Source organism: Aotus nancymaae, unplaced genomic scaffold, assembly GCF_030222135.1.
Source record: "Aotus nancymaae isolate 86718 unplaced genomic scaffold, 86718_ANA_hifiasm-v0.15.2.pri h1tg000040l, whole genome shotgun sequence".
Lineage (NCBI taxonomy): Eukaryota > Metazoa > Chordata > Mammalia > Primates > Aotidae > Aotus > Aotus nancymaae.
Window position 1 is genome coordinate 77098136 of NW_026988454.1, and position 27800 is coordinate 77125935.

General features: G+C 41.4%; 1 protein-coding gene across 4 annotated transcripts in view; it reads right to left on the reverse strand.

Moving 5' to 3' along the window:
- The window catches only part of ANKRD6 (ankyrin repeat domain 6), a 195417-nt gene that overhangs the window by 119455 nt on the left and 48162 nt on the right, over positions 1-27800 (reverse strand). Inside the window, exon 1 of one of the 4 annotated variants that reach the window (XM_064360845.1) lies at positions 9037-9055. The exons of the other annotated variants lie outside the window; for them this stretch is intronic. The gene's annotated coding sequence lies outside the window, so the exon portion shown is untranslated. Of the gene's footprint in view, positions 1-9036; positions 9056-27800 lie in introns of those variants that run through there. 4 annotated transcript variants of the gene reach the window in all.

The window sequence follows — 27800 nt, forward strand, 5'->3', positions numbered from 1 at the left end:
TTGGAAAATGTATATAGCTAGAGATATACTTAGACATATATAGCTAAAAATATATAGATATTTTTAGAGATATACTTAGATATATATAGCTAAAAATATACAGATATATATAGCTAAAAAATATAGCTAGAGATATACTTAGATAGATATAGCTTGGAAAATATTGACAGTTGGATTCAGTGTTTAGCAAAGAGTCTTATTTATATTGCATATGGAATCTTCTCAACACTGGTCAATACCAACACACCTGGAAGGAGAGGCCCCTGCAGTATTCACCACAGACAAGCATGAGGTGATGCAGACTAGGGACTGGCTTGTTTAATCTTACCTATCTGCCTCCTAGTTGGAGAGGACAGAAGGTTAAACACTACATTTTGCAAACTCCACACCTTGCAGATAGAGATCAGGATGTGAACCAACTAAAGTCACCTGTGCAAAATTAGGAAGGAGGAAGTGAAGCAGAGGCCTTCTCTGGACAGTTTCTGGCTGGCAAGCAAGCTGTGGAATGGGAGGTGGGTTTTTGTTTTGTCCAGCTTCATTGAGGTACGACTGACAAATTAAAATTGTATAAATTTAGGCCAGGCGTGGTGGCTCACACCTGTAATCCCAGCACTTTGGGAGGCTGAGGCGGGTGGGTGGCTTGAGGTTAGGAGTTTGAGAGCAGCCTGGCCAACATGGTAAAACCCTATCTCTACTAAAAATACAAAAATTAGCCACGCATGGTAATGCATGCCTGTAACCCCAGCTACTCAGGAGGCTGAAGCAGGAGAATCACTTGAACCCAGGAGGTGGAGGCTGCAGTGAGCTGAGATTGCACCACTGCACTCCAGCCTGGGTGACAGCAAGACTCCATCTCAAAAAATAAAAATAAATAAATTGTATAAATTTAAGCCAAACATCATGTTTTGTATACGCGTACATTGCTAAATGATTACCACAATCAGGCTAATTTACACATCCATCACCTCAGTGACTTTTGTATGTGGTGAGAATACTGAAGATCTCTCCTTGCAATTTTCAAGTATAATACACTATTAGTAACTATAGTCACCATGCTAAATATTGGATCTCTAGAATGTATTCATCTTATAACTGAAAGTTTGTACCCTTTGACTAACATCTCCCCATTGCTTCCACCACCCTCCCCCAGCCCTCCCAGTAACTACCTTCCTACTCTGTCTCTATGAGTTTGACTTTTTAAGATTCCACATGTAAGTGGGATCATGCAGTAGTTGTCTTTCTGTGACTGGCTTATTTCGTTTAGCATAATGTCTTGGCAGGTTCATCCATGTTTTCGCAAATGGCAGGCTCCCCTTTATTAAGGTGAATAATATTCCATTGGGGTTCATTTCCTTCATTCAGTCATCCATCAGTGCACACAGGTTATTTTCACATCTTGGCTATTGCTATCACATCTTGGCTATTGCTATCACATCTTGGCTATTGCTATCGCATCTTGGCTATTGCTATTGCATCTTGGCTATTGCTATCACATCTTGGCTACTGGTAATGCTGCAACAAACATGGGGTGCTGATATCTCTTCAGGACAGTGATTTCATTTCCTTTGGATACATATCCAGAAGTGGGATTGCCGGATCACAATGCAGTTCTATTTTGAATTTTCTGAGGAACCTCCATATGGCTTTCCATAATGGCTGTACCAAATGGGTGGGTTTTCTGTAGTCACACTCTAGGGCCACCCTCTTGAATGCCAGGAGGCACTGTAGTGACAGCCTCTTCTCCATTCAGGCTTCCTCAACTCTGAAACCCAGTAAGGAGTGGTTTCTTAAACCTACACCTCCAGTTAATGTCCTGTGGGTTAGCAGCCCTGCTGGAGGGCCAGATCTTCACTCTTCTGGGAGTTGCTCTGAGGGCTCAGCCCTGCCAGTGATTCTGTGAGCACTCAATTCTGTCTCCTTCTGCTTAAAATGCCTAGAGGGGTTGCTGTTTCCTGTAGTGATCCCTTACTTACTCTCAACAGAAATCCTGTATCTTTTAAGAACACTAAAAAATGCAAATACAATGATCCCTCCACTGTTTATTTTCCAACTACTCAATCTCTAAGAACTTCAGGATGGGTGGCAAGTGCTGAAATTGCACAGATAGAGCATATGGGAGGACAGCCCCCGGAAAAGGCAGAACTCTGGACATTGGGTAAGGAAATGGAGAGCCAACAGAGCGCCAGGGTGGTCAGGGTTAGACCCATTCTGCCTGCAGAGAAGAAAGGGCAAGGGGAGGACACAAAGGGAAACTAAAACCATAAAAGCTAACTTAAAATGGACTAATGGGCCAATCAGCTGCAAAACTTACCTGTGGACACCTGTGACTCATGGAAACCAAGCTCGCTGCTTTATACTTCAAGCTCACATGGTATAAGGTGAAGCCAAAAAAAGAAGCTGTGATGTCAGAAGCTCTGTGACATGCGCACGATTTAATTGAGCATTTCCAAGCTGTGATTTCACAGTGATTCAGATTTTTATTAAAGGGAAAGGCAGGAGGCCTTCTATTTGGTTTAAAGCCAGCAGGTCTGAGTTCTGTTCCTCACACTGCTGCTGCAGACTGGATGGGCAAATCCTTAATTTGTTTCCTTTACTTCAAGACCATCCTTCAGCTAGGCACAGTAGCTCACACTTAAAATCCTAGTACTTTGGGAGACCAAGACAGGAGAATTGCTTGAGTCCAGGAGTTCGAGACCAGCCTGGTCAATATAGCAAGGCCACATCTCTATAATTTTTTTTTTTATTTTAGCCAGGCATGGTAGCATATATCTGTATCCAAGCCACTCAAGAAGTTGAGGCAGAGTATCTTTTGAGCCCAGGAGTTCAAGGCTGCAGTAAGCTATGATTGTGCCACTGTACTCCAGCTGGGCAACAGAGTGAGACCCTGACTACAAAAAAGAGAGAGAGAGAGTCCGTCCTACAACAAATGTCTCAATAATAAGAGCAGCAGCTACCCTCTATGGAGAGCCTACAAGCCCAGGTTCCCTATGCTTCCCATTTAACCTCACAGCATCCCATCAGCTGGTTATTATTAAATCAGCTGGTTATTATTAAATTATCAAATAAAGGTCTCTCTTCATCTCACCTCCTCATCTAATCGAGTTGCTATGGAGTTGTGTATGAGGTGGTGGAGAAGACGCTTCCTTGGTAAGTAAAGGTGGAGGAGTCTCTTCCTCGCTGGCAGTTTACTCTGGCTGCACTACAAGTGGGGCCTTCTTTAGGTCTTCAGTCAGTCGAGGAGGGGAAGGGAACTTTGATTTTTCCTTTAAGCCTTGTGAAGATTTTATTTCTCTTTCTTCCTCCTCAAGGGGAGATGTTTTCATTTCTTTCTCCTGCTGCTGTCTGGCCAAATGGCTTTTTCTAGCCTCTTCCTGGGATCTTGTAACTCTCCCTCCTCTCTCTAACATCTCCTGTTCCTGGGATCTTATTGTTTTGGGTCTCTCATCCGTCATCTCCTCTGGTTTTACTCTGGGCATCTCTTCCCCCTCCTCTTCCTTAAGCTCTTTCACAATTGGTGCCTCCCTAGATTTACCTTGTTTACCACTCCCATCTTGATGCAGGCCTCCATCACCTTTCACCTGGATGATGAAGAGCCCCATGCTTGGTCTTTCTGTTTCTGTCCTTCCTTTCCCCTCCCCACACTATCACAATACAACTGCCAAGGTGATCCTTCAAACCTCAAGTCAGACCATGTCACTTCTGTACTCAAACACCCTCTCTCCCACCACCACTGTCTCATTTTACCCAGAGTAAGTGCCCAGGTCTGTACAATGGTCTTCAAAGTCCTCCAGCATCTGCTGCCCACTTGCCTCTCTGATCACATCACCTGCTGCTCCCCTGGCTCACTCTGCTGTGGCCACACCAGCCTCCTTGCTTCTCTTCCAGCATACCAGGCACACCCCTGCCTCAAGGCCTCTGCACTAGGGTCCCTCTACAAGGAACGCTCTTATGACCAGCTAGCTAAACAGCCTTCTCCCTTAGGTCCTGCAGGTGTTCGCACAAATGTTACCTAATCAGTGATGCCTTCTCTGACTACCCTATTTAAAATTGCAGTCTTAGCATTTATTGCCATCTATATAATGTATTTATTCATTTTGTTTACTGTTTGGCACCCTCTCTCGTTCCTTGAGAGCAGAAATTGTTTTGTTCAAGACTATATCAGCCACATATAGCAGGCACTTCATATTTGTTGAATTTGATGAAAAGATGAAGAATGTAGGGGATTAGATAACTTGCCCACATCTACACAAGTAGTAAGCAGCAGCATAAGGGGCCAACCTCAAGTTCCCTCTGACTCAGAAGCCCACACCCTGTCCAGAGCACCCACAACTCCCCTTCCACAGCCCAGGAGCTGTTAGAGATGCATCAGGCATAAAATAAACACCCAGACCAATGGCCTTCTCTCCTCTAATGGCTTTCTGTCCTCTCTCTGCCATGGAGAGGGGACATTAGGTACTGGCCTAATCTACACGACTTCCTAAGAGAGCGTGCACAACCTTACAAGCAGTGGGACCCCATTTCTGAGGACTCTCCTTGTCCTTCTCTTCCAATCCTTCCTTGAGTGTCCCAGCAGCCAAAAAGCATCAGACCCACCCACTAGTCTAATGCAAAAAGCTCATCACAGCCTGAGAGTTCAGTAGTTTTGTCCAATTACTAACCTCAGTGAGATTATAGCTTCTGCAGAATACCTCTGATTCTGGCTTTAAGAACTGTATGAATCCAAGTCAAGAACCCTGCTGTCTGCAGGATGAAAGAGACATTGGAAGAGTTCCCACAGCACTATGAGGAGGGTGCAGAAGGTGTGGTGGAGGGGTTACAGCCCAGAGTTATATAGGAACAGGAGCAGCAGCAAAGGACAGAGGGAATCCTGTTAGAACCAGACAACCCCCACCCTCCACACCCCACTCCTCTTAGTGGAATAAAATTTATCTTGTCATACCTTATGTGAAGATCTCTGTATTTTTAAATTAAATCAATTAACATAAATAACACTTAGAATAGTACCTGCCACACCGTAAGTACTACATTTCTGTAACTATTATCATAATGGGATTTAATTGCTATATTTTCTTGACGATAGCCAAAAGCTCCAAAAGGGTCCTGTCAAGTAAGGAAAGCAAGGATCAAATCTGCATATGCTTTAAAAGCTGACTTTTAAAAAAGTATTCATCAGCTCAGACTTTTCTAAAAAATAAGTAAGACTAGGCTGTAAAATTTTTGGTAGATAGGGATTTGGACCTATTTCCCTTTTATCTTTTTTTTTTAATAATAAAGTTTTGCCATGTTTCTTTAATAAAGTTTCACCATGGTTTCGCCATGTTGCCCAGGCTGGTCTCGAATCCCTGGGCTCAAGCGATCCATCTGCCTCAGCTTCCCAAAGTGCTAGAATTACAGATGTGAGACACCATGCCCAGTCTAACTCTCTTTATATCTCTTTTGGAATGTTCAAATGATTATTCTGCATGAGATAATTACAGTTAGGTTATTTTATTATAGTTACATTAATTATGGCAATGTTACATTATTTGAAGTAACTATATACCTGAAACTGAAAAAATCTTTTTCAAGTAAACAGGCACTGTAAACCCCAGATATGCCTACTATCCTAATAATTACCATGGTTGCTGTGAAGAAACATGGTGGACCTTGGGGGAAAAAGGTAAAAACATCTAACAATCAATGAAAGAAATTGAATAAAAAGAGATTTAAGACAAGTGTAATTTAATGTTAATAAGAATATGGGAGTCTAGGTGGTCGTGTTAATTATCTGCAGCAACTGCCCACCAGCACTTTCAGCTGGAAACCAATGAAGGTGAAACCATCCACAAACCAGACCCATTAAAAGAACACGTAAGTCCTGTGGGGTGGTGATGAGGTGGGACATACTGTTATTCCTACTACTCATTTCAAGTCACTGCTTTTTTTTTTTTTTAAGATAACTCCTTATAACAGAGACTTAGCACCACGATACCTTCTAAATGACAAATAAATAAAATAAGAAGAATCATAGTTACTGCATCACACAAACACAAAACACCCATTCACTTTGGTGTAAGAAACAATATTTTCAAGTATCTCCACATGAATGCTACCCATAAAGCCCCTCCCCAGATGTCTGAAATAAGCAATTTTCTTCAATGCAAAAATACTGTAGAATCACAATCAACAGGCAGTTTGCTATATTTTGCTTCTTTCCAGAGAGATGCCCTGCGGATTCATTACAGAGAGTAAAAGCCATGCTGCGAGTAAGCCTGGCATCCTCGTGGCTGGGAGCTCTACTGAGCTCTTCAAAGGAATGTTTCTAAAGAATGTTTAAGTAAGCTTAAGGAGTTCCAAGCAACTCAATACTGACATATCTAGCATGCTATATTTGCCAAGAAGGCATCCCTCTCGAATGCAAATACAGATCAGAGCTCCACTGACTCCAAGCTCAACTTGCAGAAGGGAGACACAGAAGACTTTCTGCTGAAAGTATTTATGTTTTTTCATAAGCATGTGTTCCTTAAAGAACAAAACACTGGAAATACTTAGAAACAAACCTTAGGCTTCCAAAAGGGAAAACAATTAACTGTAAGACTTGATTTTTCAGGTAGAAACTATGTTCCATATAAAGAGAAGTAAACCTCAATGATGAAAAGCCTCCCAAGTATCTCATGTTCTGAAATTATGATGCGGGCAAAAACTACTCCTAAGAAAGGGCCTTGAGTGCAAGCTTTGTCTTGATGAGCATTCCTACCAAAATGTCTTTCAGATACGGTAAGAACTGTGCTTTTTTTCTGTGCTAGAAAAACAAATGACTAACTGGGGACAATCCCCTTCTGACTGTTAAGTGCATCCCAATTATCTTTATTATTTACTCAGCACAGAATCTACTGCCTTGGCCTGAAATAAATTAAGTTGGACCTAATAAATCAAAATACAACAAAAATCAACAGAAACTTAAAACTACAGCCCACAGTTCTGGATGCTAGCTCTCTATTATTAATGACCAAAGCCACTAAAACCATCACAGCTCTAATGAGAATAGCAATCAACTTTGTTGTAGCTATTTACAATTTCCAAAGCGCCTTCCCATCCCACAGCCCCTTTAATCTCCCAGGAGATTAGGGACCTGGGAGGGGGGTGTTAGGCTCTTCCCCCATTACAGGATTTCTGAGAACTCTCAGAAATTCAATGGCTTACTGACAAAGACACATCTGGTGATGGAGCCAGGACTTTTTCAATTCTAGTTACTATTCATTTTTTTAATGCATTGTTTTATTACTTAAAAAATATATGACATTATTCATAGTAGGACGGCGTGATGAAAATTCTGCAGCCTGATGCATTTTTCTAACCATGGTATATTCATTCCATTTCCAGAGGCTGCCTGTAACTGTGATATTTTTGGTGCCAGGAACTTTAGGGTAGTATTTCTATGTTGAATATCACAGCCTCTGGCTTCTCTGCTTAGAATTCCACCTCTGAGTAAAGGGGAAGAAGAAAAGGAGATATCTGGCTTTCTCCTGGGAGGCAGGGCTGGGAGCTCTAGAACTTAGCCCCTGTGTTGCTAAAGGAACCAGAAGCTGTCTCGGTGACAGAAACCTCCACTTCCTTCCTCTAGAAGCATCAAGGCCATCAACTGGAACAAGATGAAAGAGCCACCAGAGGTGGAAAAAGTGACCGTTCACAATACCCCAAGCCCAGGCCTCATAAAACTAGGGTGTGATGGAATCTGGAGAGACAGTGAACAAATTATAAGCCCAGATGCCTCGGAGACTTTTCAGAGTACGATTTTATAGGGGCTTTAGGGATTTTAGTGTGCATTTCATGCTTTTTTTCTCCATTGATCTTTGGTTTGCAGTGCATTTGTCTTTTGCTTGGAATGCTGCTTTGATGCTGAAGTCCTGAGGAATCAAAGTGGGCATCATAACAGAGGTGAAAGGGAAGACAGGCTAAACTGAGGAGCAGCAGGGAAAGAGGACGGTGAAGGTGTCTAGGTTGTCCAAGCCACCGCAGCAGGGTCTCAAGAGCCCTGGGTGGCTTGCTCTCTGTCTAGGACTGAATCAGGGAAGTAGACTAAGTGTTTCTTACCATGCATTATGAACTGGTATTGTGAACAGGACCATTTGTGCTACGGCACTGTCTCACACAATACAGGCTATTGGCACCCCTGGCCTGCAGCTGCTAAATACCAGTAGCACCTTCTCCCCAGCACTGTGACCCCTACTCACTGGTTGGGAATCATTAAATTAGAAAATGTCTCGGACTTCCCATCCCTAAAATTCCTCAAGTCCATGATTAGACCAGAATAGCATCAGGCATGACAGTACTCTGAAGTGGCAAGAAGGTGACAAATGCATAAGTAACAACAAAGCACGTAATCAGCTGCAAATAACAACAACAACAAAAAAACTCACCAAGCTTTACAAAATAGAGGCTTCTTTTTTTCCCATATGGGGAAGGCAGTCTACAGTGGGTGACAGTTTACCATTACCCTCAGGGACTTAGGCTCCTTTTATTTCTGAATTTTGCCAGCCTTAATGTGATGGCTTTTATCCTTATGTCAACTCACGATTTCAAAAAGGCTGCTCTACATCCATGTGTCACATCCAGGTCCAGACAGGAAGAAGGAAAAGTCTTTTTCTATTTTAGATACGTCTTTTTATTCAGGAAGGGAGGCCTTTCCCAGCAGACTTGTGCTTGGCCAAACAGTTTCACATGACCACTCCTGGCTGGAAGGTGGTTAGAAAAACTGAACATTCAGATTTCAAGTCTTAACAGTAGAGGAAGGCAAGGGAGACAGTGGTTGGGAATGGGCCTTGAGAAAGCCAACCTCAAGCATCTGTTGCAGAAATCTTTATCCAATTGTGCTCACTTCTGCAACGAAGCTGGCACATACCTTATACCCAATAATTACAAAAACCTTAATGAATGGTCCATAAAGCTATTCAGGAGCTTATTTCTCCTTGCTTATTCTAATTCAAAGACTCCATCTAATCCATAGCAAACTGGGCTCTCAGATCAACAGAAATAATGACCAGATTGTATTCTCACCTTTGGTCACAATTTCAGATTAGCAAATTTGAAATTATCTGCATTCACCTCTCTGCATAGCAGGTTTCAAGAGAAGACTTCACATCATTCTCTACAACATATCTCTCTCTACCCTTAAAAAAAAAAAAAAAAAAAACTTGGCATTTAGAATAAAAGCAAAATCTAAACAAGCTATAAAATATATATATATATATAAAAAGGGAAATCTATTATCTGCACAGACTGATGTTTGAATTAAGTACTGTAATTATATTTACAGACCTAGTAGATATATAAGACTTATACATCATATCCTAGATTGTCATATGTAGTACCTTAAACATAGCAAGAATTGTATATCTTAGTTAATTTAATGTTTAGTTCTCTTACCTTCCCCCTTACCTAAGTAGCCACATTTTCTCTAAGTATTTAGCTCCTTAGCTATAGAAAAGAATGAGATATATACAAATGATATACTAAAATATTTACAAATAAAGTGATAACACTGGCTTCAAAATAACCCAAAAGAGTGGGAAGAAGTGGGTGGAAGAGGGAACAAGACTGACCATGAGTTCACAATTACTCAGTCTGGGAGTGAGGTACACTCATCTATTTGTGAAATTTGTCACAATTCAAAGTTTTGTTTTTATTTGTTTTAAATCCCTCTGGAACTGATATTAACATATACTTCACAGATGAACCTCAAAAACATTACGCTCAATGAAAGTAGCCAGAAACAAAAAACCATAAACTATCTGATTCTATTTATATATAATATCTAGAAAAGGCAAATTTATGGAGGCAGAAAGGGGATTGATGGTTGCCTAGAGGTAGGGGTGGGAATGGAAACTGATCACTGAAGGACATGAGGAAACTTTTTGGAGTGATGAAAATGTTCTCAAACCGGATTCTGGTGATGGTTGCACACTGTGTAAAATTACTTTAAAAATCACCAAACTGCATAGTTATAGTGGATAAATTTTATAATATATAAATTATACCTTAATAAAACTATTTTAATATTTGAAAGCTCTGAAGATACACAGATACACACAGAGAGAGAAAGAAAGAGAAATACAACCACTGTTATTTGCTAATACTACACTTAGGAAGACAAGACTTGCAGGAAAAGTGTTTAAAAGACACAACTTAGAAAATAGAACAGTTTCCAAGGATTTCAAAGATCCTCTATTATTGTAGAAAAGCAGCATCTAGACATATATACCACTTCTGGTAGTCTTACAAATCTGAAAATTAGAAATAGAAACAGGAAAAAAAACCCAGAGGTCTGTTTTTGGTCAAGCTGAAGCAATCAGCCACTACTTTACTCAGCAGAACTCACCAGGAGGCAGGAATTTACCAGGGCAAGGAGGATAAAAGTCACAAAGCAGGAGACAGGTATGCTGAGTGAATGAATGAATTAATAAATAGTAGTTAAAAGCTTTCAAATTCAATTTTAAATACCCTAAATGATCAGCTTGTACCAAAGTAACTTTTGCAGACTGAGAAAAATCATGAATGGAAACCTGGTTTTTGTTGCAAAGTAATTTTTTGTTTGTTTTTTACAAACTTTTGGGAGAATCTAATCTATTCATAATCACCTCAGATCAAACTTACCTTGCAGAAGGGAAACGATTAACTTGAAAGTTCAGAGAGAAAGCATTTCTGACAAGTTGGAATTTATACAAAACAGAAAAGAAGAAACTATAAACTCTCCCAGAGCAGGGGACATTCTGTTTGGGGTAGAAGCTTTGGCTGCTGCAAAGTAAAGAAGTGGAGTAATTTTTCATCAGTATTCTTGGATGTTCTATCAAAAAATAAAGGCTACTGTTTATGCTTAGATGTTGGGACAAACCTCTTATTTGCAGACTCCATAAATTTTCCAAATTCTGAAACACAATAAAAGTTTGTTATTTGTCATTTGAAAACAGACAGTAGCATTTAAATTTTATCTTTCCCCCAGATCACCTGAGGTCAGGAGTTTGAGACCAGCCTGGCCAACATGGCGAAACTCCATCTCTACTAAAAATTAGCCAGGGGTAGGGGCAGGCGCTTGTACTGCCAGCTACTCAGGAGACTGAGGCAGGAGAATTGCTTGAACCTGGGAGGCGGAGGTTGCAGTGAGCCAAGATCACATCACCACTCCAGCCTGGACGATAGAGACTCTGTCTATAAATAAATAAATAAAATTTGTCTTTCCCCAGGGCACATCTCTGAAAAGGGAAAGAGAGAAGAGACGGCTTCCTGGGCCTGGTCTCAATGGTGCCACCCAGTATATCTCTGCCCACATCTCTGGTTTATACATTGACTTCAGTGAGTTTCCTGCAAGCTTGTTATCAACAGGATCCCAGCTGGTGATTTACTCTGCCCTCTGCCATTAATCATTCCAATAGAACCGCACCTACGGGGCAGCTTCATAGGCAGAATTCTGTTCTGTTATTCATTCAAATATTGTCTTCCCAAAGGAAACTCCTAAGTACTTTAATCACAGGGTGGGGGAAGCTTGCTAATCCCCATTGTCAGTGTTCCTGAGACCTAGAGAAGTACAACTCCAGAGTCTTCATTTTGTAGATGGGAGACAGGCTTAGTAAGATGTCCTAAAGCCTGAAGGTGGCCACAAGTTAGCTCCAGGATTCTTTCTCTTTCTTGGGGCCCATGGGATTGCATATGAACACGTACACTGGGGTCAGCAGCATGGACTCCAAATCTTGACACCACAATTATTACAAAGGAGAACCTGGGCAAGTCGGAAACTTTCTGAGCCTCAGTTTCCTCACCTAAAAAATGGAAATAACACCTATAACTTGCAGGTGGTTGTAAAGACAAAATGAAATAAAAAGTGTCCTAGACAGCATGCAGCAAAGGGCTGGTGTTCAATAAATGCAATTTATTGAATGCAATAAATTATAGTGAGCTGAATGTAATATAATTAAATTACAGTATTGAATTCCTACAAAGCCCTATGATAGAGTTTCAGTTTGATAAGTAAAAAGCACTACTTTCTCATCCTGTAGTAGAAAAATGAGCCAACAGAAGAGAACTGAAAAATATTATGAAAGTAGGGCTTTCCTAAACTGAAGCACCAGCGGGAGCTACCTGCAGAGTTGTAGAGTTGATTCCATTTATATACCACCTGTCAGAGTTCTAGGCACAATACAAGCCGACATCCACCTGCAAAGAGGTGAACCCAGCAAAAGAGCTGTACTGAGCTCAGTCCTGGTCCTATCTTGAGGAGATTAGTCAGCTTGGGGTCTGAGGGCAGACAGATTCCTTCCCTGCTGTGAAAGAGATCCCCCTCACCCTCCTCCCAGAGGTCCACCTTAGAATAGCCACCTGGCTTCTTATCTGTCGAAAAAGTTTCTAAGTCTGGGCCCCAAACCAGCAATCAATTTCTTCTTCCCACATACTGACCGATCTAAAATTCTCTCTGATGTGGTGATGAGTTTCCTAACATCAGTCCTCACGGGTGTTTTATTTTTCCTATAGGTTGAATCCAAACAATAATGTTTAGGCAGAAGCAGGCGCCACTTTTTAACTGGGTGGCTGGGAAGCAGAGTGGCCTCTAAACTGCTATCCTCATGAAGGCAGGATGTCCACACTGCAAGGATAGTGTGGCTAGGCAAGAAAGACTGACTGCAGGAGAGAAGGGAAGGCAGTGCAAAGCCACTTCTGTCATTAGGCAGCAGCTGCATGAAGTGCTGAGGTTCCCCAACCAGGACAGGCTTGATTGCTGATACCTTCACATTGAAAACCAGGTTCCTATTAATGGTCTTTCTGAGTCTGCAAAACACTGCTTAGAGAACTGTGACAGAGACTCACTCCTTGACCAAACTTGAGTTGGACTCTTCTGGGGCCTCTTCTTGACTTGGCTTCAATGTTAGTTCTGGTCCTTTCCAGGCCTGCACAGCCCAGTGTTAGCAAGAATCCTGCTAAGTCAGTTCAGAGAGAATCCTCCCACCCCTGATATTTAATCCCATTACTATCTAATCAAATTCTTCATCCCCCTGATGACATCTCATCAAGAGTTATCTGCCTTCAGCAGGAATCCTATTAGTTTAGCATGAATTACCCAACCCTTGATGTCTCCTCTTAGTAATCTTCCATCCAGAGACCCCCATGGCCTTTCTCTTGGCTACCAACCCCACTCATTTTTTTTTTCCCTTGGTAGAGAGAGGATCTTACTATGTTGCTCAGGCTGGTCTCAAACTCCTGGTCTCAAGTGATCCTCCTGCCACCACACCTGGTCCTCCTACTCATTCTTGTATTCAGAGTTGAACCCAATCTCTCTCCCCTTGTGCAACTGCCTTGACACCTAGCAGGATAATCCTGAATAAAGTCTCCCTTACCATTTTAACGAGTGTTAGAATAACTTTAACAATTGTAGCGGGTTGAACAGTAGCCCCCAAAAAGTTATGTCAACTTCGTAATGCCTGAAACCTGTCAGTATTACCTTATATGAAAAAAGAGTGAATATTATCTTATATAATCCCACAAAATGTGGTTAAATTAAGGATTTTCTGAGGAGGGGCTTATCCTGGATTATCACAGTGGGCCCTAAATGTAGTCACGTGTATCCTTATAAGAGAGAGACAGGCTGGGCACGGTGGCTCACACCTGTAATCCCAGCACTTTGGGAGGCAGAGGTGGAAAGACTGCTTGAGCCCAGGAGTTCGAGACCAGCCTGGGGAACACAGTGAGGCCCTGTCTCTACAAAAAATTTTTAAAAATTAGCTGGGCATGATGGTGCATGCCTGTAGTCCCAGCTACTCAGAAGGCTGAAGTGAGAGAATTTCTTGAGCCCAGGAGATCAAGGCTGTGGTGAGCTGAGATGACGCCACTGTATTCCAGACTGGGTGATAGACAGAGCAAGACCTGGTCTCAAAAAAAAAGGAGAGGGAGAGGGAGAGAGACAGAGTTGACACACAGAAGACAAGAGGAAGTAAAGATGAAGGCAGAGATTGGAGCCATATTTCTCAAGCCAAATACATGCAACCACCAGAAACTGTAAGAGGCAAGGAACAGAATCTTCTCCAGAACCTCTGGAGGGAGCAGAGCCCTCCAACACCTTGATTTTGGACTTCTGGCCTCTAGAACTCTGGGAGAATACATTTCTGTTGCTCTATACCCACCAGGTTTGTGGTAATTTGTTACAAAAGGAAACTGATGTGAGGACTGAAGTGCAAGTCCATGTCTGCAGCCAGCTGAAGTAGGTTATGGAGCCATATATTCACACCTATCATTTGACATTTTTACAATAAGCTTGAATTATTTCTATTATAAAAACTAATAATGAAAAGCCATAATCCATGAGTATATGTGGAATTTGGGGCTTGGGGAAGAGCAAAAATATAAGACTGTATCATGCAGCTTAGGAAGACAGCTGAAAAAACACAAGACTTTCACCCGCTATTTCTCAAGTGGTAAATATAAAACTGAATTAGGTCCCAGAATATACTCACTCTTAAATTCTAGCTCATGAGCCGGGCGCGGTGGCTCATGCCTGTAATCCCAGCACTCTGGGAGGCCGAGGCGGGTGGATCACCTGAGGTCAGGAGTTCAAGACCAGCCTGACCAACATGGTGAAACCCCGTCTTAAAAAAAAAAAAAAATCTAGCTCATTAAAGAAAAAAGGTACCAAATGGTCCAGTTCTTCTAGAATGGGGAGGGTCTGTTGTGAATCTCTGAAAGAGGCATGGACTGATTTCATGTTATGAACTTCTTCACCTGGCTTAAAGATGTTTACTACACTTCTCAGGAATGAGTATATATTAATTGATCACTTCAAGGAAATAAAATGCCATGAAAATATATCTGTTTAGGAAAAAGCAGTGAGAAGTGCAGGTTCAAAAACAAATTGCAGAAAGTGGCTAAGGCAGCTCTCTAGTGGGGCGTGCATGGCTGTCTTCAGCAGGCAAAATCAAGGAGCATTTACACATCGGGAAGCATTGCTCCCCATGCAGCCACCTGGGTAACAAACAAACCTCACCCTGTGTTTTTTGCTGGGTCACCAGTATTAAGAGCCATTACCTAAGAGGCAACACAATGAACTATCAAATGATCCCTTACAAACTAGGAGCTACTCAAACCACCACAAAGGCGCTGGGTCAGCTACGTGCTTTCCAGTAGTTATGTCTTGCCATGCCTTCCACAAAATCTGTGCTCCGGCCAGGCGGCTCACCTCTTTCTTCCTAAACAGGGCTCTGTCTCCCAGCCCCAGCACTCTCTCCAGAAATACCCTAATAGGAAGGAAAAGCATCTTTCCTCACCCATACTAGGTTCATGGCTGAGGGCCCGTAACAAAAGATTAACCAGAGAAAAACATGAACATTTATTCAATGTAAGTTTTAGGTGACATGGGAGTCTTCATAAGGAAATGAAGACCCAAAGCAATAGAGAAATGTGTATATTTTTATGCTGGGTGTGATGAAGAAATGGAGAGTGATGAAGTATGACTGGATAAAGGGGATAGGATCTAATGGTAACAAACTGGAAGAAACACAGCACGACCTGTTTGTGCAGATTCTTCTCTGTGACTCTTCATCTTCAGGGATAATTACATTCTTTTCCTCCGGGTTTAAAGAGAGGACCTTTCACACGAGGTCCTGCTTCAGGGAAAAGATCAGACAATTCTTCCTAGATTGCATGGACAGCTTTAGGGGAAAGGGGCAAGGGGGAAAGTAAGAGCAACCCTCCTATGTCTGCAGTTTTCTCAAGTTTCTGCAGCTTGAAATATTTTGGGGTCACGTGTCTTGAACCACAACACCCTCCCTTCCAGACTGTGTTGATTTTTAGGATTGTCATAATAAATTACCACAAATGTGGTGGCTTGGAACAACAAAAATGTGTTCCCTCACAGTTCTGGAGGCCAGGAGTCCAAAATGAGGTTGTTGGCGGAGCCGTGTTCCGTCTGGAAGCTCCTGGGGAGACCCCTTTCAGCTTCTGAAGACAGCAACATTCCTTGACTTGTGGCCTCATCATTTCAGTCTCACTGGTCACACAGCCTAGTCCTGTTCTATGTCAAATCTCCCTCTGCCTCTTAAAAGAACACTTGTTGGATTTAGGGCTCACCCAAATGATCCAGGATGACCACCTCATCTTAATCACATCTGCAAAACCTTCTTTTAAAATAAGGGAACATTCAAAGGCTCTGGGGCTTAGGACATGGACTTATCTTTTTGGGGGCCACCATTTGACCCACTACACAGGCCAAGCAGAGATAGCACTTCTCCCCAGAAGCCTTCCCTACTCTCATTTTCTAAACCACAGAGGTGGGTTTTCTCTCAAAGACATACCCTGCAGCTTCTCACAGCTGTGTTTGGTCGAGATGAATCAGCCAGCCCACTGCTCTTCCAGAGCAAGACCACCAGAGCAGGTGCTCATTAGGGTAAGGAGTACGTAACCAGGCATCCTCACCACTGCAGTCACCACTGCGTCACAGCAGCCTTTTGCGCCTGTCTCCTCGCTATCATCTGACCATCTCCAGGACAGGGCCCATGTCACTCATCTTTGCATCCCCTGCACCTCACCACAGTACCTATAAGCAATAAGGGCTTCAATCATATCTGATATTTGTCAAATAAAAGAATGAATCTATCTGTATCACTCACAAAAAACACCCGTTTTGTACATTGCTGCTCATTATGAGGTATCACACATTTGGGTACTACACAACGCCTAGTAGGGAAGATAAATATTTACAGGATCCTCTGAACAATTCCTGTCAGTTACACCCATAAAACTGATTTGAAGATCCAGTAACAGGTGAAAACCACAGCCAGAAAATCACTGACCGAGGTGATTGCTAAGGTCTTTTCCAGCACTAAATCCTATGATGACCAACAACTAAAAAAGCAACTGGCATGCAATTGAACTGCGTTAATCTGGACCAACCTAAATGACCAGAAAACTAAGGAAAAAATGCCCATATAAATGCAAGGTGCTTAGATGCCATTGGGAAAAATAAAAGGTGACCCGTGGGTAGCATAGATTATTGTCATGTTGTCTGCATAAAAATAAATTTGTTAAACAAAACACAGTGGACAACACAGGACACAGAATCCCTGAGTAGCAAGTGGCCCTAAGAGTTCTGGTCACCCTTGTTGAGTTCCGGTTCCTTCATCTCTAACCCCTGCTCAAGTACACCCCAAGTCACAATGTCTTCATAAAATTCTCATTAATATATCTAAAGGGCTCCACAGTTCATGGAGCTTTCCAATTACCATTAGACACAGAGGCTTCACCAGGCTGAGACTGCCCTGCGGCCTCCAGTTCCTCCTGCTCACCATTCTCTAGTCTGCCGGTCCTCCCTCCAGTATCCCCAGCTCCACCCAAATGTGCATGCCTTGCTCTCAGCACTGTCCAAATCCCCATTAGATATTACCTAATACAATCCTAAGGTAGTCTCTTTTCCAATGATGTTTTTATGTTGATCTGGAATCCCAGAAGACCAAAAACTTAGAAGATGCAAAAGACCAAACTTCTCATCATGAAATTTTAGGCACAGGAGACTGAGTAAAGACATTTAAGAAAAATATTTTCTGGACCTCTTCAAAATTTACCAACTGGAGAGCCAGATCTCTACCTACTTGAGTGTGAGCCAGCCCTGGCTATAGATATATCAATCTGTGGGCAGCTGGCATCCTTAATAATGAACAACTTCCTTCTGTTCTGTCAAGAGCAGAGACAAAGACATGATTCAGGGGCACTCAAACTGAATTATTGTCCTCGTTTAAACTTTCCCTCTCAGGCAGAGCTGTGAGCTGCAGTAGCCGGTTCGGGGAAGGACCAACATTCTCAAAAGCAAAGCTGTTCAAGTCCCCAGGCATGCCAACACAAACAGTTCTGTCTTGATTTCCTGCCCAGCTCTGTGGCACTGAGACCCCTCCAGAAGCAATGCCCTGAGCATGTACAGCCTGCCCTGGACCCAGCACCAAGAGGAAGGCAGTGTGCAACGAATGAGACAGGCCACAAGTCCCCACCAAGGTTATCAGTCAATGCACAGTCCTAAGAAACCACCTCTGGAATTGGATTTTCAAACTGGAGGTCATGGCCTATTTGTGGGTCATGAAAATAAGTTAATAATCATAAGCAGCATTTTAAAGAATGGAGTGAGTGAAATGGAACGGAACAGAACAGAACAGATTGATATATAGCACATCTATTTTAGGTAGGAAACATTTGTTTCATTTGCGTGTGTGTTTCTATATGTATGTGTACACACTGGGTCACTATGTAAAATGTAGTTCTTACAGTAGGTCACAGACAAAAGTTTAAAACCCGCTGTTCTTGATAAAAAATGAGTCAAATATTCAATACAAAGAAACAATAAAAATATAACCTATATTTCTTTTTGGAATGCCAATAATTACCCAAAGTACCTTGGACAGTGTCTAAAAATCAAATCAGCCTTTACCAAGCATAGTTCTGGGGGCCTAAGATGTATTTTCAGAAATCTGAGAATCCTCAATGAGGATGAATTTTTACATTCTTTGTTCTTAATGAGAATCTAACAAACTGAACATATTGGAAATCATCTGGATGCTTCCCTCATAACTGCATTATGTCATGTGGTTTGTTTTTATTTGTTTATTAGAGACAGGGTCTCACTCTGTCCCTCAGTCTGGAGTGCAGTGGTGCAATCACAGCTCACTGAAGCCTCAAACTCTGGGGCTCAAGCAATCCTCCTGCCTCCACCTCCTAAGTAGCTGAGACTGCACCACTACACCCAGCTTCATTATGTTACATGAATTAAATACTCACGTTTGCATTTGTGTTTATAATCAAATGCAGGTGGGTGGACTGCTGAGAACAAAATGAAAGCAGGCTTCACCTGGCAACACTGCACTGGATACAGGTGAAGGCTAGGCTGGCTAGGTCACAACCTGGTGTAGAGAGGGGTCTCGGTCATCTAAATAGAGATCAAAGGTGGGAGAACTGAGTCACCACCGGGCACTTGGTAGCACAGGCAAGCTGAACAAGCATCCTGGGCCACAGCACTTATTAACAAGTCAAGTAACAAAGGGTACACTGTGGATCCTCTGTACATACCAACTTGCAGCAATTTCTTTATGGTAAAAGTAAATACAATGAAATAAGTGATTTTTACATATCACAGAATAAAAAGACTGACTTGCTGTTTCACAATTTATGTAGCTAATTTCATGTATTTTTCCCATCATGTTACCAAATATCATTATTTTCCTTCTAGTATGTCTAGACATTAAACTGGGTTGCAGGGAAGAGAGTCTAAGGACTTCACATCCTCTCACACATAAACATCCCTTGATCAATGACAGAAGGTGAAGTACAGGTAAAAATACGAGTGTAGGTGAGCTGCCTTGTTCTTTTCATTTGATGGTGAAATGCTTTATGTGATTTGTTTTGTTTTGTGGCTAATTCATTTTCTTAATTGTGCTTGCCCCAGAACAATAGGAAATGAAATTATATTCCAAATTATTGGAATGAGGAGGTCCCAGTACATAGAATGTTAGAAGGAACCCAAGCTGAATTTTTTAATGCTGAGAAAAGTTAGTAGGAGGAATACTGAGACAAACTTCCTGGAAAGAAATCTAGCAATATGTATCCAAAGCTTTAAACTGTTGTTTGTTCTTTGGCTCTGAAATTCCACATTTTGAAAATGATCTTAAAGTAATACTCTGGAGGGGGTTCGTTAGTGGATGTATGGTCATATAATCATGTTGATGCTGGTGCTGATTAGATGAAATTTAACAGATACTGAATGCTTACTTTAGGTAAGGCTCTTTTCTGAGCACCCAACATCTATGATCTCATTTAATTCTGAGAACACACCAATGTGATTGGTATTAACATTCTCCCCATTTTACAGATGAGTAAATGACGCACAAAGCCATTCAATAATTTGCCTAGTTAATAAGTGTCAGGGCTAAGGTATGAATCCAGATGGTCCCACTCTAGGACCTGTACTCTCCAGCACCATCCTTTCAGTGGATTACCGGTAGTTGCTATGGACTGAATGCTTGTGTCCGCCCCCCATCCCAAATTCACATGTTCAAACCTTAATCCCCAGTGTGATGTGATCTGGAGATGGGACTTTGGGGAGGTAATTAGGTCATGAGGGTGGAGCCTTCACGATGGGATTAGTGCCCTTATAAGAAGAGACAACAAAAGAGCTTGCTTCCTCTCTCTGCTCTACAAATGTGAGGACACGGCAAGGAGACCAGGAAGATGGTTTCAACCAAAATGCTGGCACCTAGCATTCTGGAGACCAAAAAAAGAGAATAATTTGAGCCCAGGAGTTTGAGACCAGCCTGGGCAAGATGGTGAGACCCCCCATCTCTACAAAAAAAATTAAAAATTAAAAATATATTTAAATATATATATTTAAATATAAAAATATATTTAAATATTTTTAAAAAGAACTAAACCAGGCTGACACCCTAATCTCAAATGTCCTAGATCTCAGAACTGTCAGAAATAAATTTCTGATTGCTTAAGCCATCCATCTATAATATTTTGTTATAGCAGCCTGAACTAAGAAGTCACGTAAAATTCTCTAATACAATCATGTTGCAAACATGGATACATTCTGAGAAATGCACTGTTAGGTGACTTTATCGTGTGTGAACATCACAGCATGTATGTAGAGAAACCTAGATAGTATATATATATATATTTTAATATAATTTTTTCATATGTGTGTGTGTGTGTGTGTGTGTGTGTGTGTGTGTAACCAAATGTCCCAGCATCATTACTGAATATAAATCATTTCTGCTACTTGACCTGCAATGCTAGTCTCAAGTGCCATATATCAGGTTTCTCTATAAGCTCTATTATAATCTTTTGGGACCATCTTCATATAGATGGTCTGTCATTGGCTAAAAAATCGTTATGTGGTCCATGACTGTATGTCGTAGAAACAATACGTGAGGTATTACAAAGTAAACAAAGTTGGCTGTCAAGCATCATACATTATTACCCCATTTTGGTAAAATGTTTTAAAGACTGGCAAGATATGTATCAAAATGTAGTTATTACTGATATTTTTCTTACTTATTTGAATTTTCTTTAAATAAATTGTTTTTATATGGAAAACAACACATTAATTAAAATGCATGTTCCAGGTAATAGAACACTGCAGTTATTAAGAGTTGTATATATGCACAAACATCACAGCAAATTTCTGGTGAGGATTAGTAATAATTCATGTTTGCTTTCTACAAAAAGACAATCAAGAGAGAAGCTTTTCTGTGTGACTTTCATTTAACAGCACTTCACTATCAAATAAGGAGTAATTTAATTATGCGAACCTACCAAAAAATTCAGATACCCCAGTAATCTTTTTTCTAGTCCAAATCCCCTTCTGCCTCATCAGAATTGTCTAGATGGTTCCTGCAGTCTGGCCTGTGACAACAGGCAGCCGGATTCGGATTTGCAGAGCAGCACCAGAGGCTCCAGAGTGACCCTCTTTCCCAACAGATGGGACAGCACCCAGCAGCAGGGCAATGTGAAGAGGCAGTTGCCCTTCGTTTATAACAGAAAAGCCCAGGGCCTGGGGACAAGCATGTGGCCCCAATAAACCCACTGCTTCCCTTTGAGGAAAGAATATAAAGGAAAATCCAAAGCCAATCAAAAAACCCAGGCCTGGCTCTGCACCTGCTCTTCAGTCATGTCAGTATTTTCTGTGCTTACCAAGCAACAAAGTTCTGAATCTGAGATGCCACAGCCGAGTGTCCTGACCCAGCATTACCAGATATGACTTCACGCCAGAAAACATAGCTTTCAATGCTAAATGTGAGATATAGACATTGAGCGTATTGGCATCATATCAGTATGTGATGCATGCCAATACCCCACTTATGAACTTGACAGAAACAAAGCAGGAAGAACCTTAGTAATCATCCAATCCAGTGTTACTCATGGGGTGTCACTGATATTTGGAGTGGGCCAGTTCTTCATTGGGCTGGGTGAGACAGTCTAGGGCACTTCAAAATGCCTGACATCCAGGGTCCCCAAACCATTAGTGCCCCCAAGCAGTGTGGCAACCTGACATATTCCCACTCAACATTTCCAAGGGCCCCTGGGTTTAGAAGCACTAATCTAGTCCCTCGCTGAGGTCCAGAAGTCATTCACCTAAGGCCACCTATGTAGCTAGAGACAGAGCCCAAGACTCAAAACACTTAGTTTAGTGTTTCTTCCACTGTACCAAACTCCACTAATTAAATTCATTAGAGCAGAGGCACTTAAAAATCAAGAATAGGTTTCACACTCCATAATAGGCTTTATGGCTTCTGGATCTAAGACTGATTACTTGAACTTTTTTTTCCAATCTCATTATGGGTATTCTGGTAGGTAAACCTAACTCTATTACTGTAATTGCTTTTAAAAGAGCAAAAACATATCTGAATATTCAAGGCTTAAGGGTTCATTGTGTGCTGAATTCATATTGCAAAAGGTATCTGTACCAGAGAGAGAAAGAGATCTGAAAACATTTGTATTTTATTAAAAAAATGTTTTCTTTAAAAGCACCATCTCTGTAAGTAGTTAAAGAAGTGAGTCCTATGTGGGAAAACTTTATCAAACAAAACTTTTTACTTCAACATTTTTTAAGATCAAGATTTTTCTCTTACTCAATCCAGTACTCATCATCTGAATATGAAATCTAAATTTATATTTTAAATAATCTCTGGCTAGTTAGTAAAGGACTTGCAAAAAAAAAATAAGCCCACAGCATTACAAAGACATATATCCTCTACCCTGTGGTAAAAGCATCACATATTTCACAATTCACATATTGAATTTTGGATGCTGAAGTTTCAGAAGAAAAAAGAAAAACACTTCAACATATTAATTTTTGGTGGGGTGTGGTGGCTCATGCCTGTAATCCCAGCACTTTGGGAGGCTGAGGCAGGCGGATCACCTGAGGTCAGGAGTTCAAGAGCAGCCTGGCCAACATGGTGAAACCCCCGTCACTACTAAAAATACAAAAATTAGCAGGGCGTGGTAGCATGCACACAACTGTAATCCCAGATATTCAGGACCCTGAGGCATGAGAAGTGCTTGAACTTGGGAGATGGAGGTTGCAGTGAGCCAAGATCGCACCACTGCACTTCAGCCTGGGTGACAAAGAGAGACTGTCTCAAAATGGTTAGAGAGAGAAACAGAGAGAGGAGGACTACAGAAAACACAATGCCAAAAATAAAATTATTGTTCAGAAATGTCAGGTAAAATTTAAAAAATACTTTGAACCTCTTGTAAATGTACGTACATGTGCACAAATGTGACTGTTGCTCTCCTTACATAAATCAATTTAATAATCACCCAGCAGTATTCATTTTCATTTCAAAAACGTTTAAAGGACGTATGTCTATATCCAGAAAAGAACATATTCCAAACACTCCCACTGTATGCGGCTGGGAGAACCTTGCTGTCAACAACCCCAGTGCAAAATGGAACAGTTTTATAAGAATGAATACTCACGGGGACTTCCCTCTGCATCCGGGACAACCCAGTCCTCACAAAAGCAAAGCCTTGGCCCTCACAGAGCCAGGGCTTTGTGTGGGAAGGCGGGAGGGTCTGCTACGAAACAGTCTCAGGCCCCTCTGACATTTACATGTCAATGCCCAAACCAAAACTCCTCTGATCCTCCACTCCAGCAGATTCTCCACCACGGCAGCCGTGGCACCCTCTGAGAGCCAGACCTTAGGTTTTGTTCTGCTTTTTCTAAGGAGCCTTGAATCCGCTGGCTGCCAGCACGCATTTGGCAAACTCATTATGAGGGATTTGTCACCCTCTTCAAAGCCCCTAAGCCTAGGTAAATGCATCAGCAATCTAGCAGGCAGGCTTTTCAAATCATCCAAGGACACCGTGCTGGGAGAGATGAATGCTTTAGATAAGACCCACTGGACAGAATCAGAATTCCAAAAGATGACTGGGTCTGGAAAAAATGAGCCCAAAGGAAAAAAGATAACATTTTAGAGAAGCATGTTACATCTTGCACTTAGGATGAAAAAGCAACTGCTCTGGAGTTTTGGTTTGTTTACAAATCAATATGAGACAATGGTGTGATGTGGCTGCCAAAAACAAGTTAACAAACTTAATTTTAGGATGCATTATCAGAAATACCGTATTATGAAAAAGGTGGTAGGAACTCTGGAGAATAGATGGTCTGTGTACTGTTCTACCTAGTGGAGTAGGTAACCAAGAGGGTGACTTCCAGGAATCTTGTCCAGTGAGGAAGAAATCATTTGAGGGTGGGGGTAGGGACATGACCATCCTCAATACATGAAAGATACAAAGAGTAGACTTATTCTGGGGGCTCCAAACAGCAGAACAAAGGAGTGATGATTGGATGGAGATAGTATCTACATAAGGTAGGGAGAATTTCCAACAATGAAAAATTCTGGCCCCTGTGCATTTGTGAGCAAGGGAGCTTTCCCGCAGGACTGGGGAGAGGGTAGCCTACACAGAGGGTGCTGGAAGAAGCCAGTTAGGTTTCAATGACTTCCTTAGTGGCTGATACAAAAGGACCCCATTAAGAAAGGAATCTCAGGATTTCTAGACCTGGAAACAAAATGACTATGAAATAAAAATATTGATTTAAAAAGCAACATAATCTGTGTAATGTAGAAAGAATGATTTATATTGGGATGAAGCCATTCTTATAATGTGCAAAAACAGCCCAAGAATTAGTCATTTCTGAAATTACAAAATGCAGATGTATGGCCATTAATTATGGGTTGAAAATAGCAAGGTTGCCTCACTGGATCTCATTCCCTTAAATTCCTTTTCCTTTTCCTCCCATTTCTCAAAAAGCTGCTGATACAATTTGGGCCACTTAGAGCACTTACATTTACAAAGTGTTTTTATGGTGAATTGAATGTTATAAATATTTCAAAGGGCAGAATCTCACTGCCTGTCTGGGACTCAGAAGCAAAGGAGGGGAGGGAGTTCCTAGGAAATGCCTTTTGAGTGTGTGAGGATGGGGCTGCTGGATGGACACCAGCTATTTCCACCTTATTAGGGGCAATGGTAAAAATCTTTTCTCCTGGAAAGCTTATCTTTCTGCCCATGTTGTGAGAGAATCAAGAGAAGTGCTTTGACCCACACTGCCCCCTTGGCACTGTTCTGGGTACAAAGCAGACTTGGATGTGACTTCATCAAGCTTCATCACGTAGAAGACAGCGAATGCTGAAATCACCAGCACCACTGGCAACAGTGCTATAGTGGTACAGTATTAGCACTACCAGTAGTACCACCACCACCAGCAGTACCACCAGCACCAGCAGCAGTACACCAGTACTGCCAGTGGTGCCACCAGTACCACTACCACAAGCAGCACTGCCACTACCACTATCACTATCGCTAATAACATTATTATAAAACAGCTATCAATGTTCCTATTTTTCTAAAGTCAACAGAGGAAATACACATGACATGTGTTATACATAAGATTTTGATCATTACCGACAAATTGCCCTCTAAATAGATTACACAGGTTGAGTATCCTTTAATTTGATTTGCTTTGAATCAGAATTGTTTCAGATTTTGAATTTTGGGGGGTTTGGGAACATTTGCACTATACTTTGAGCATATCAAATCCCAAAATCCAAAATCTACAATGCTTCCAATGAGCATTTCCTTTGAGTGTCATGTTGACACTCAAAAATTCTTGGATTTTGGAGTATTTCAGATTTTCAAGTTTGAGATGTTCAACTTGAACCAATTTATATCCCTACTAACATTGTATGAGAGCACCCATTTTGCTATGTGGCCATCAACATGGATGTAACTAGTCTTTTTATGTTTTTGTTTTATCTTTAAGAGTTAAAGGGGGAAGATGCTCATTTTTGTTTACTTTGTATTTCATTTATTGTTAATGAAGCTGAGCATCAATTTTTTTTTTTTTTTTTTTTTTTTTTGATATGGAGTCTTGCTTTGTCGCCAGGCTGGAGTGCAGTGGCGCAATCTCGGCTCACTGCAACTTCCGCCTCCTGGGTTCAAGTGATTCTTCTGCCTCAGCCTCCCAAGTAGCTGGGACCACAGGTGTGTGCCACCACGCCCGGCTAATTTTTGTATTTTTAGTAGAGACGGGGTTTCACCATGTTGGCCAAGATGGTCTCGATCTCTTGACCTCGTGATCCGCCCGCCTCGGCCTCCCAAAGTGCTGGGATTACAGCCACCGCGCCTGGCCCACTGTATTTTTTAAATGCTAGGAAAAAAATTGGAGAAATATGTCCTAAACTGCAGACCATGGTGGGTTATCTTTGTGGGGTAGGATTATGGGAGACCTACATTTTCTACATTTTGTGCTCCTATAATATTTAAAATACATATAACTTTGCTTCTTTTTTGAGACAGGGTTTTACTCTGTCACCCAGGTTGAAGTGCAGTGGCACAATCATGGCTCACTGCAACCTCAACCTCCTGGGCTCAAGTGATGATTTTGTCTCAGCCTCTCAAGTAGCTGAGAATACAGGCATGCACCACCATGCCCAGCTAAAAAAAATTTTTTTTTTAATAAAAAAATTACAGAGATGTGGTCTTGCTATGTTGCCTAGACTGGTCTCAAACTCCTGGCCTCAAGTGATTCTCCTACCTTGGCCTCCCAAAGTGCTGGGATTACAGGCATCAGCCACTATGTACGGCCAACTTTGCATTTTTTTCCTGATTTTTAAAAGTAAAGTTTAAAAAAAGTAGTGAATGCGATATCTTTTTCAAAAAACTGGTTAAGTTATTAGCCCTTGATGCTTATTATTTTGTTGAGTCAATAAAATGTATTCATACTCACTTTTCAGATGAAGGAAACAATACAATCTTTGCTGGCAAACCCTCCCCTCACTGGGACAGAACACCCTGTCATTCCTGACCTGGCTCTGTGCACCCGTATTCCCATGTGTCACCATGACTGCAGTTGTCTGTTAGTCTATTACAGTAGATATGCTGCCAACATAAATGGGATTTCAAGTCTGGTGGAGAATGCAGGAGTCATTTTGAAAGACACACAAAATAGAATAGAAATAGCTCACTTGGAAGGTGAATCTTTTGGGATAGTTACCTTTCAGACAGACAGCAATCTAGGAGAGTATAAACAGGCCAATGCAATACACACACCGGCTGGTAAGAAACCAGCACAGAATTGTGTGGGCAAGTTTGTGACAGTATTGTGCCCTTTAAGCAAATTTCTTTTAGATGGAGGAAGGAACTTAAAGAAAAGGGGTTCTTCATCACATGTGATACAAACCAAACTATACTTTCTAGGCAAGTATCAGTCTTCAAAAGAAAGAAGTATTGCACTGTTTTAACACACCCTAAACAATATAAAAGACTATAATAAATCAATTTGTTAATAAATTTCACTTGATTATTAGTGGGAATATGTCAGCATTTTTGAAAAGTAAGTAGACCATTTTCATACTATTTCTACTTTCATTCTATTTCTAGGACTCAATAACTAAAGAAATAATTCTAATCATAGAAAAAAGCTTTATGCAAAAAATTATACACTACAGTACTACTTATAATAACAAAACACTGGAAACAGAACATCAGGGAGACTGCTATCCAATAAAAGAGGATGATTCAATAAGCCAGGAAAACTCCATCTGGTAGAATATTATGCTGCCTTCAAATGATATCTCTAGTTTCATATTCTTGTCTCAATAGTGGTATGCTGCTGAGAATCTACCCTAAAGAAATAATTCAAGGCTGGGCGTGGTAGCTCAAGCCTGTAATCCCAGCACTTTGGGAGGCCAAGGCGGGTGGATCACGAGGTCAAGAGATCGAGACCATCCTGGTCAACATGGTGA